Genomic DNA, 12,439 nt, shown 5'->3' with positions numbered 1-12,439 from the left:
GGATGTGACACGTAAATAAATAGTTATCGGCATACATTTATAACTAAATGTATACATTTATATATAGTACAGATGAATAGTGATGACCCTCTCTCTCCCCGCTCTCCCTCTCTCTGTGGCATGTGGGATCTTCCCGGACCGGGGCACGAACCCGCATCCCCTGCATCGGCAGGCGGACTCTCAACCACTGCGCCACCGGGAAAGCCCCTGAATGAACTTCTCATTCTCTTGGCTTCAAGCCTTTCATGGAATGGATGTGACACGTAAATAAATAGTTATCGGCATACATTTATAACTAAATGTATAAATTTATATATAGTACAGATGAATAGTGATGACCCTCTCTCTCCCCGCCCTCCCTCTCTCTGCCTCTCTTTCTCAAGAGAGAAATCCTCCTTACATTGGCGGAAGGCTTTGGACAGGCACCAAGCATACCAAGCCATACTGCGTTGAGAGATCTTCCTTGATCAGCTGTGCAAAGGGCTTTGACCAAGGACGGGATTCAACCTGGTTTTTGGTGTTTAGTTTGGAAACAGGTTCCCGTTTTAGCTTAGTGAGTCCACAGCAGTTGCTCTTAATTAACCAACACGGAAGAATAGTAATATTTTAACAACTCAGATTGTTACGTATATGCCCTGAGGACTCTGTTTTATCACTGAACTGTTGTTTAAGCTATCATTACTTTTCTCTCCACAGCTTTTGTTTCTGCATTCCCCCACTTCCCTAATTAGTAACTGCTTGAGTCTGCTGTTTGCACTCAGGAAGGCCAAGGAAACGACAGCTTTTTTCAACAAACAAGAAGTGGGGGACAGGGAGGGGCTTTTGTACCCAAGAGGGCTCCACAGGGTCCTGCTCAGTTTCGCTCCTTGCTTAACGTCAGAGTTTAATGTAACCAGCCGTGACTATAAGCTGGTTGCCGTGATCGTCACAGACACGGTTGTGGTTGGGGGCGTGGTTTGCAGTGGAGACAATAGGACCTTCCGAACAGCTGCGCTCCCAAGGTCCAGCCTGGAGTTCACTTCCGGCTTCTCCTTCCCTGTCTCTCCGACTCGCAGGACGTTATCAGGAAGTTGAGGAACACGTAAAGCTTGCCCCCATGTGCTTCTGCTTTACCCCATTCGCAACTCCAGGTTTTAGCCCGCTCCTTCTGCTGGGCTGTCACTCCACATAGCCGGCATCTCCAGCCAGCTCCAGGGCCCCTGCAGTCTCTGACCCTCCCACAGAGATCACCTCGACAGGTTGGGAAAACTGTAACTAAGACTATAGGAAATAGTCTTAGCACTATTAGGAAATGATACCCGTTTAAGGCTCCCCAGGGACTAATTCTCCTTCCCGGGGAAGAAATGGGCTAATGGCATTTTAATACTTTTTGGTTTTTCAAGAAATAATTTTGCTTCATTTAAACAACAGAGGAACTTGAAAACTTTGTCGGTTTGGTCACAGTGTTTGAAAGGTATATTAGAAACAGTTTTAGCTCTGGGCAGGAAAACATGTTTCGACAGTTCAGAACTGAGTCAGACCTGCATTTGGGTACACACTGAACCTTTAGTTCAAAAGAATGATTCACTTTTCAGTGGCAAAATGTAGAAATATTCCAACATTTTTTCCTTCTCATCTTTGCTTTTATAAAATGAAAAGGTGGAACTTTAGGGCCCCATAACAAATAATTAACTTCAGACTGTTCAGGAATGTTGTCATATTCCAAATAGATCTAGTGATGTCTTTGAGGGTAAATGTTGAATTTTAATTCATTGTGGGGTGAAAATGGATTCTACTGATTGTTACTCTAAAGAAAATGTGTGCATGTGTAAAGAACATGAGATTTGGAATGGCAAGGCAAGGATTTTGGTCCTGGCTTTGCCACCTACTAGCCCTGTGCCCTCTGGGCAAACTCATTTATACTTTCTGGGTCTTAATAATGTTAACTGGGAACATTAATGTCTATTTCAAAGACTGGTGGAGATTTAATAACAATATATGTGGATTATATAAACTGTAGAACATTACAAAAATATTAGTTGATATTTACCTTTGCCCTCCCCAAAGCAGGAACAATTTGTGGTGTAAAAGTCTGTATTCTGAGTTTGACACTTCTCTAATTCTCAGTGAATTGGCTCAAAGGTTATTGAGAAAATAACACATCACCGCTAATTCATTTCCATTCATTAATTATTGAATAAGGCAATTTAATATTTTATGTCAACCTATAGTGTTGTTATAACCACCTGAGGATGATAAACTCAGAGGGTATTAGAACTATGGAGGCTTGCAGATATCTTGTTCAAAGCCCCCCTTTATGGATGTGTAAATTGAGGCCCAGAGAGGGTAAGCAGTTGCTTGGAGTCACCAGCTTGCTGTTGGCTGAATGAGGGCACCAATGCTCAGGCCCCTGCCCCTCTGCCTCGCAACTCACCAGACCTGTGTCCACGGTGGTTTTAGAAAGGGGAAAGGGACAGCGGAGGCGGGTGTGAGTGTAGGACTGAACTTCCTTAGGGGCTGAATGGGATATCCTACACTTCTCAGTGTTGCCGAAACCCGGCCTCTGTACATTGGCACCAATTTGAATCTCAAAGAGTTTTGGGTGAAGTAGAAAAGAATAGCTTTATTGCAGGGCGCCAAGGAAGGAGGCCAGGGCAGCTGGTGCTTAAAAGACCTGAACTCCCCGAAAGCTTTCAGGGAAAGGTTTATAAAGACAGGGTGAGGGAGGGGCATTGTGGGGTGTGTGATCAGCTCGTGGACATTCTTCTGATTGGTTGGTGGTGAGGTCATCAGGAGTCAACACCATTAACATTCTGGTTCCAACTGGTCTGGGGTCTGCGTGCTTGTGGGCAGCACACAGGTAACTTCTCCCACCTCGGGGGTGGGGAGTGGGGGTTCAGTATCTGCAAAACAGCTCAAAGGACATGGCTCAGAATATTATCTGTAGCCCTTGAGGAGGAACTAAAGGTCCTGACTTTGTTTAGTGTTTAAAGTATTATTATTTTGTCTTGCTTGACTGTTTTACTTTCTTTTTGCATTTTCTCATTTCTCTTATTAAGTTTATTCTTTGACTAAAGTTTTTCTACAGGCAAAAGGCAGGCGGAGGACATGGGTGGGAGTGTTTTCTGGGAAGACCTCATAGGGTCCTGCTAGGTTACATCAGGTTCCCTGACACTCCCTGCCTACTTGTCTGTGTTTTGTTCTTAAACTCTCTGTAGGAGGTTTTCTGGGATGGAACTTTGTACCATAGAAAGAGAGCTCGCCCCCAACTAGCAGCTGATGCTAGGACAAGCCTTTTAAACTATTTACATGCGCAGAAACCCAGGATCCTCACCTGTGGTTTTCCATAGGCTTAAATGCAATAATTTATATAAAGCATATGGGATAATTTCCGATAATGGTTGATTCCAACATTGTTTAGTTGACTGAAGGCTTTCAACTTTCTCTGAGTCTCCTATGGAGAAATGACTTGCCCTTAAAGGTTTGCTTTTGTAGCTAAAAGTGAAAATGTTAAATATTCTCAAAGGCAACGGAGAGGGGAAGGACCTTAGTGGTTTCCTTGTTAAATTCTTCGTCCATGGCTGGTCACGTCGATGCTGACAAAGGTCAGACGGACAGGCAGCGGCCGCCGAGCTGTGCTAGGCTGTCTCCCGATCTTGTGGAATCAGGAGCCTCTGACATTCTGCTCCTGATTGAGGGAAATTTTCCATTGGTCTGTGTGGCATTTTAGCAGGCAGGTGAGTTCCTTAAGTGCTTGCTGACAGTCCTTTGATAACAGAGACAAGGTCGTCATTGTATTGTGAAGGTCACCGAAAGAGAATTTCTGAAAGGTGTCCCAAAAACATCTTGTTTTTATGGCTAATGGGCCCCATTCAGGGTTTCTTCCAGATGATTGATGACCTTCAGTAGCGTCTGCCTCTCTTCATACTGATGCTGACAGAAAGGAAGTGTCTTAGAGCCAGATGTGGCCACTAATGCAATGTGACTTTGTTCTCATTCTTTGAAAGGAGAAAAAATGCTGTGAAAAACAGGCCCAGCATTTGGAGGGTTTGACTCTTAGGTTGGATTCTTGTCAGCTGTGAGATCGTAGTATAGGTCTATTATTTGATATCTTTGAGATTCATTTTTCTTTCCTCTTAACTTGCGGTAATTATACAGTTTGGGGTGATAGGCAGGATATGGGCCTTAGCCTCGAGTAGGTCTGGTTCAAGTCCTGCCCACAAGCCATACAGCTGGAGTTTTGAGGCAGGCAACTCAGTTTGATGAGTCATTGTTTATCCATAAAGGTACATCACAGTACTGTTAGGGAGGATCAAATGAGATCATGTAATTAAATGGCATTAAATAGATGCATCAATAAGTGTCAGTTTTTCCCCTCTATTATATAGTGATATAGCAGATTGTTAAAATAAGTGGTGAGTGAGAGCATAGCACACAACAATAAGTAGAGAGTACCATTTTGATAAATTACTATCTTTTCAGAAGACAGGAAAAACAAAGTTTCTATTCTTAGTGTAACCAGCTGCTTTACCAAAGGGTTTCCCTCGAGGTGATCAACATTTTAGTTTTCTTTCTGCGGCAGCAAAACGTTTTTCTTCTTAGTATGAGCCAGAGTGGAGAGTCACCCTGAAATTCCTAAGGATACTTTCTTAGAATAGCAAATCATCTTCGCATTATTGAGTGTAGGTACCCTGACAAAGTTGGATGGAGAAAAAATATCTTTAATTTTCCAGGAATAGGATTTAATGAGGCTTTTCTTATTTTTTTTAGAAAATTCATAAAGAAGGTGACCCAGTGTTTTTGGAGAGTTGATAATGGGGTGGGGGAGGCATAGTAAGTCTAGATTCTTTATTTGAGACTGCTGGGCTGCTTTCCTTCTCAGACACGTATGCTAAGATTGCTAAGTGCTATCAACTGAATCCCACGTTCAGAAAAGTGGAGTCATCCTTTCGTCATGAACCTGGGATTCAACAAGCAGAAATATCATTATTAGAGTAGATGAACATCACCAATCAGATTGTGTAGGGTAAACTTCAGTAAAGATATGGTGTGACCGTAGGAATCTATGACAATAACAGACTAGTTGGAGTCCAGTTTATTCCGTGCTTGGCATTAACAGAGGATTCAGCTCTGGGTGAAGCATGAAACTGGGGTTCTTGAATAATTTAAGGGATGGGGTACACATATTAATATTTAGAGGGGAGTATTGGATTTCCTGCTAATAAGGAAATGGGGTTCCAGTGATTTGTAGGGAAAAATAAAAATACCATGACTTCATTTGTATTCTCAGCTTGTGGAGACTATTACATTGGTTATGTTAGGCTCTATTCTTTTATATTTGTTTTCAGTGACATGTCTTGTTTCCAATATACTAGTTATCCTCCATCCAAACTTTGAAAATTATACATTGCCTTGCAAATGGGCCAGGTACCTCATGCTGTGTTAAGAGAGCCTGTCATGCAGAATGTCCCTACAGAGCAGCGGTGGGAGGGCTGTGAGGGAGACAGGTGTTCATTTTGTAGACTGCGCATGTGAGTTACTATCATTAGGAAGAAGGAAAGTGAAAATAAGACGAAACTCCTTTCCACTGACATTGATCTGACCTTCAGTTGGGTGTCCTGAGCACAATTTTCTAAGCAATATGGTGTTTATTATATTAAACAAATTACAAAAATAATACCTTTCACTATAATTGAGACTGATTCTGCTTTCATTCTCTTTGTAATTGTGGTACTTTATTTATATATTTAAAATTATGAAAAAACATTAAGTGTACCCTGAAATCAGAGAATACTCAGTTTACTTTATTATACTTTGATTAATTCAATTCTGAGTTGCTTTACTAATTATTTGAACTTGTAAATAGAGAAAAAGTTTCACATTCAGAAAAAATGGATTTTCTACCAATTTTGGAGTAATTGTTTGCTTGAGTTGGCATGGGGTAAATTGCTGTAAGCCTTTGAAGTAGATCCTCAGAGTGATGAGTAGAGTTTTGCTTGTGAGTTCTCTCCAAAAATTAAATAAATAAAGAAAAGTGAAATAAGTAGTTGGAGAATGGACATGAAGTGAAGGAAGATTCTTCCCAATAAAGATGCTTTGGATTTAGGGATTTGGTACATACTGGTCTGGCCATATAACTATTTTGAACTGGAACGTAAACAAGAGTTTTATTTTTTTAACCATAATTTTGTGTGATTAACTCTTTTTCAAGTCATGACTGAGTTATCTGATGGGGAAGATTTCTTTTTTAATCGACTATTTTTTAAAGCAGTTTTAATAAGTTCCCAGCAAAATTGAGTAAAAGGTACAGAGATTTCTCGTATACCTCCTGTCCCTACAAACGCACAGGCTCGCCCATCATCAGTATCCCCCATCAGAGTAGTACCTTTGATGAAACTACATGACACATCATAATCAACCAGATTTCCTAGTTTACATCAGGGTTCACTATTGCTTTTGTACATCCTGTGGGTTGACAAATAATATAACATTTATTCACCATTATAATATCATACAAGGTAATTTCACTGCCCTAAAAGTCCTCAGTGTTCCACCTGTACATTCCCCTCCCCACTCCGTCCCCCTCCAACCTCTGACAATCTCTGATCCTTTTATTGTCTCTGTTTTGTTTTGTTTTGTTTTCCAGAAGGTCATATAGTTGGAATGGTACAGTATCCTTTTCAGATTGGCTTCTTTCACTTAGTAATAAGCATCTAAGTTTCCTCCATGTTTTTTCATAACTTGATTGTTCATTTCTTTTGAGTATCAAATAATACTTCATTGTCTGGTGTACCACAGTTTATCCATTAAATGACTGAAAGACACCTTGGTTGCTTCCAAGTTTTGGCAATTATGAATAAAGCTGCTATAAACATTAGTGTGCAGGTTTTTGGTGGACTTAAGTTTTCAATCCATTTGGGTAAATACCAGGGAGACCAATTGTTGGATTGTATGGTAAGAGTATGTTTAGTTTTGTAAAAAACTGAAAAACTGTCTTCCAAAGTGGCTGTACCATTTTGCATTCCCACCAGCAATGAGAGGGTTCCTGCTGCTACAGGTCTTTGCCCACGTTTGACATTGTCAGTGTTTCAGATTTTGGCCGTTTTAATAGGTATGTAGTGCTATCTCACTGTTTTAATTTGCATTTCCCTGATGACAAATGATATGGGGCATCGTTTTATATGCTTATTTATCCTCTGTGTGTCTTTTCTGATGAGGTGTTTGTTAAGATCATTGGACCGTTTTTAATTGGGCTGTTTGCTTTCATATTGTTGAGTTTTAAGAGGTCTTTGTGTAATTTAGACAGCAGTTTTTATCAGATGTCTTTTGGAAATATTTTCTCCCTGTCCTGTGGCTTGTCTTCTCATTCTTTTGACAGTACTTTCGCATTGCAGAAGATTTTAATTGCAGGGAAGTCCATATTATCAATCATTTTCTTCCTGGATTATGCCTTTTGTGTTGTATCTAAAAAGTCATTTTCATATCCAAGGCCATCTAGATTTTCTCTAGTGTTGTATTCTAGGAGTTTTATAGTTTTATGGTTTTTGTTTAGGTCTGTGATCCATTTTGAGTTAATTTTTATGAAGGGTATAAAGTTCTGTCTTTAAATTTTTTTTTTTTTTGCACGTGGATATCAACTTGTTCCAGCACCACTTATTGAAAAGATTATCTGTACTGTATTGCCTCTGCTCCTTTGTCAGAGATCAGCTAACTGTATTTATGTATGTCTATTTCTGAACTCTCTATTCTGTTCCATTAATTTGTCTATTCTTTCACCAATACCACACTCTTGATTGTTGTAGCTTTGAAATAGGCTTGAAATGGAGTAGTGTCAGTCCTTCAACTTTGTTCTTCAATATTGTGCTGGCTATTCTGTTTTGTTTTTGTTTTTTGGGTGTTTTTTTGTGTGTGTGTGTGCTTACATATAAACTTTAGAGTTAGTTTGTCAATATCCACAAAATAACTTACTGAGTTTTTGACTGGGTTTGTGTTGAGTCTATAGATTAAGTTAGAAAAAAAAATTACTATCTTGAGCATATTGTCTTCCTATCCATGAAAATGGAACATCTCTCCATTCATTCAGTTCTTCTTTGATTCCTTTAATCAGAGACTTGTAGTTTACTTCAAATATTTGTTGTACATATTTTGTTATGTTTGGGTTTACCTAAATATTTCATTTTTTGGTGTGTTAATGTAAATGGTATTGTGGTTTTAATTTCAAATTCCACTTGCTCATTGCTGGTGTATAGGAAAGCAATTAACTTTCGTATATTAACCTTGTATCCTGCAACCTTTTTATAATTGCTTATTTCAGGAGGGTTTTTTTGCTGATTCTTTTGGATTTTCTATATAGAGTCATGTCATTTGTGAACAAAGACAGTTTTATTTCTTCCTACCTAGTCTGTGTACCTCTCATTTCCTTTCCTGGTCTCATTGTATTAGCTAGGACATTTGGTATAATGTTGAAAAAGAGTGGTGAGAAGAGACATTCTTTCCTTGTTCCTTATCTTAGTGGGAAACCTTCTAGTTTCTCACCATTAAGTGTGATTTAGCTGTAGGTTTTCTATAGATGTTCTTTTCAAGTTGATGATGGGGAGGACTTTTAATGTAATTTTTAAAATATGCTAAGTTAGATAAAGTATTAATGTTCTATTTTAAATCTATAAAGATTTTTTCTCTTATAATGAAAGAAATAGGTGCTTATTATACCACTTTACAGCAATAGAAAGACTTAAAAGGAAAAAAGGAAAATCCCCATAAATCATACCTAATTTTTGGATCCAGAATGTTTTCTGTTGATGTTCATGTATGCATATGTATTGGATTATCCATTCACCCACTCACCCATCAATTCATCCATCCATCATCTTTAAAGTGTCTGGTTCTCCCTCTCTTCTTTATAAAAGCATGCCTCTCTTTCATTGGAATAAACTACTGTTATGATTTTGCTATCTCTCTCGAGCTCTTTGTATTTGCTTCCATTTTTGGAACAGTTCTTCATTCTCTTTTCAGCTCCCTGAGATGCTACCCTTCTCTTCTGCCAGTCACTGCCTTAAGCTAGTCACCCTGAGCGTGACCTCAATCCCATGGAGCTATCAGGTTGATGGGATAGAGGAATCTTACTTTCCCTTTCCCCTCTGTCCTTGCAGTCTCCCCCAAGACTGCTAAACTAGACTACAACTACATATATTATTGATTTTTCTAGTCAGGTACTAACATGAAATAAATTTTTTCAGAAAGACTTGTGAATATATTCTTCTGAGGTTTTACATGTCTTTAAATTTTTTTTCCTTAATAATAATAATTTAGTTTACAATAAAATTTTTGACTCACAATCCTCCCCCTCCCCCCAGAATTCAGAGTTGTTTTCAATTTTTTTTTTCTGGTTATATCTCCCATAAGTTTTATTTCTCTATCTTTGTTCTTTGAATTTGGGGAGAATTTTGGCTCTCTTTTCATTAATTCAGTATGCAATTCTGTCCATTATGATATTCACTACTTAATTTTTTTAATTTTAATTTTTGATATACTTTTTAATTTCTCCTTTGCCAAAAGAAGCCAGTTTTATTAATACTTTATTAGCACCTCAAATCCATTTGTCTGTCTGTCTATCTATCTGTCTATCTCCCATTGTGATTTCCCTGTATCTCAAATTCTTGTTTATTAGACAGTATTTACTATGATTTCTCAGTTAGGTAATCTTCTTTAGAGTGGCCAATTTTCTTCATGTATCTGGTGGTTTTTGCTTGTCTGCTCTATTTCAAATAGAAATCTATGTTGATCATGTTGATAGCTTCCATGATTCTCCTCAGCACATACATAAAGCATCATTGAATCCCTCAGCAGGTGTCTCAGGATGGGAGTTCTGTTGTAATGAGGTGAAGTTCTGCACTTTTTAGCACGCAGTCATGAGAAACACAGCAGACTCCTGCAGAAATAGATTTCTTCACACAAACTAAAATAATTTTGTCATGGTGCTGCTTCCTTGGTTTGCTTATTCTGCAGCTATTATGTAGGATCTGCCCAGGCAAGTTATTTGTATATAGTAATGAACTCAGTGAAATTATTCCAGTTTTACTCTTTCATGATTAAAAATGAAACCATTTAAAGCTTCATTTTTTCTTTTTTTTTCCTAGAACATTCTTAGCTTTATCTCATAGCTTAGATATTCAGTGCTGATACGATCTATACAATTTGAACTACAGTGATATCATTGACATTATTTACTAGATATCCTGCACTAGATACATGAACTTGCTTGGTTCAAGAGTGGTCAAGAGAAAGCTTTTTAAAAATAATTGGCTGCTTTTTAAAATTTATACTTTTGCTATTTGTGTGGTTATTAAATTGCGCTGAACAAATCTGATCCTTTCTAAACAATTATTCTTTAGAATGCGGTAGGTGAATGATAGTGTTTGGAAACAGGATGCAGTCTCGATGTAAAGGGTATAGAGTTTTATGTGTGTGTACATGTGTATAAACACAAACAGGCATACTTGAGATGGGTATTTTTATTGTTATTCAGATAGTTTATACCAGGGGTTGGCAAAGTACTGCCACTGGCCAAATGCAGCTGGCAGCTGTGTTATAAATAGTTTCTTAGATCACAGTCATGCCAGTTTGTTTACACATTGTCTATGGGTGCCTTCATACAACAGCAGCAGAGCTGAGCAGTTTCAGTGGAGACCACATAGCCACAAAGTCTAAAGTATTTACTATCTGGCCCTTTACAGAAAATATTTTCCAACCCCTGCTCTATATCTATGCATGATTGGTCTATTTAATCTGTAAACAATGAAAAACGTGTGTTAAATATTCCCATTCATGTTGTATTTTTATATTTTTGCTTAATACATTCTTACCCTTTATTGCTTAACATACGCAAACATGAAGTCATAATTTCTGATTGTCCTGTTAATAATTATAAAGTGGAGATTTATTTTTCATGATTCCTAATATTAGTGTTGAAACTGCTGCTCCTTTTTTGTTTGCATTTGCATGCTATCTTTTTGTTGTTGCTGTAGGTCTTGTTTCCCGCCAAGCTCCAAACATTTTAACATACTTTGTTTAGGTATGTGTCTATCACCCGGTGTGGTTAACCAGATGTGGTTACCACTCACATGAATATGTGTAATGTTTAGATCAGTTTTCTTCCAGCCTGTAGCTTGTCTTTTCATCCTATTAACAGTGTTTTTTGCAGAGCAGAAGTTTTAAATTTTAATAAAATCCAACTTACCATTCTCTTCTTTTACTTATCGTGTTTTTGTTGTATCTAGGAAGTCACTGCCAATGCCGAGGTCATCTAGATTTTCTCCTATATTATCTTCTAGGAGTTGTATAGTTTTACATTTTACATGCAAGTCTATGATCCATTTTGAGTACATTTTTGTGAAAGATGTAAGATCTGTGTATACATTCACTTTTTTGCATGTGGATGTCCAGTTCCAGTGTCCTTTGGAGACCGTCTTTTCTCCACTGAATTGCCTTTGCTCCTCTATCAAAGATCAGTTGACTATAGTTGTGAACGTCTATTTCTGGGCTATTTTGTTCCATTTATCTGTTTGTTTATTCTTTCACCAATACCGCACTCTTGATTACTGTAGCTTTATAATAAGGCTATAGTACTTGGGTAGTGTCAGCCCTCCAACTTTGTTCTTCTCCTTCAATCTTGTGTTGGTTAGGCTGGGTCTTCTGCCTCTCCATATAAACTTTAGAGACAGTTTGTCAATATCCACACAATAACTTACTGGGATTTTGATGGTGTTTGTGTTGAAGTCCTTGCCCCTAGGCAGCAATTACTACCTTTGCCCTCCTCCCCTACTGCCCTGTATACATCCCCTCATCTGATGCAATTTTCCACTCTTTTCTTCCCTCTCCAAATCTTCCATCGGGCACTCTGCAACTTCTGGACTGTTCTCTGTCAGTGTTCTTATACTCAGAACCTCTTTCTGAACATTCCTTCTACTACTTTGACTGAAGTAAACTAAGGCTGCCCATGGGGACATTACTTTCTTTGTGGCTCTTTCAAAATTTAAGTGGATTGTGGGTTTCTGTGGTCTTGTTCACTTCTCATCTGAGGGCCAGGGGTTTGGTTAGGTGTCCACTTGCTCCTCTTTGCTAGTTTCAGATCATTTACATCCTTCCTTCTTTTGGGGGGTGTGGACATATCTCCTCCTCTTTTGAAGCTCTTATCATCAAGGTAGGACCTCTTCTTTCCCCCTGGTTTCTGTCTTCTATGAAGGAACTTGTCTTTTCTTCATTTCTTTTTACCTCTAGGACCATAGTCTTTCTGTCTCAATTCCTGTTGTCAGGGACCTCAGCATCTACATGAATTAATCATCCAACGGTCTCTCAGTTTATCTCTTCAACTCCAGTAATTTATTTGCACCTGAGTCATAAGTTTTATTCCAGAATTTATCATCACCTAAGACTAGATAACTTCCAAAATTATAACAGTAAA

Source organism: Neophocaena asiaeorientalis, unplaced genomic scaffold (genome assembly GCF_003031525.2).
Source record: "Neophocaena asiaeorientalis asiaeorientalis breed wild unplaced genomic scaffold, Neophocaena_asiaeorientalis_V1.1 scaffold396, whole genome shotgun sequence".
Taxonomy (NCBI): Eukaryota; Metazoa; Chordata; class Mammalia; order Artiodactyla; family Phocoenidae; genus Neophocaena; species Neophocaena asiaeorientalis.
This window is presented reverse-complemented; position numbering follows the sequence as displayed.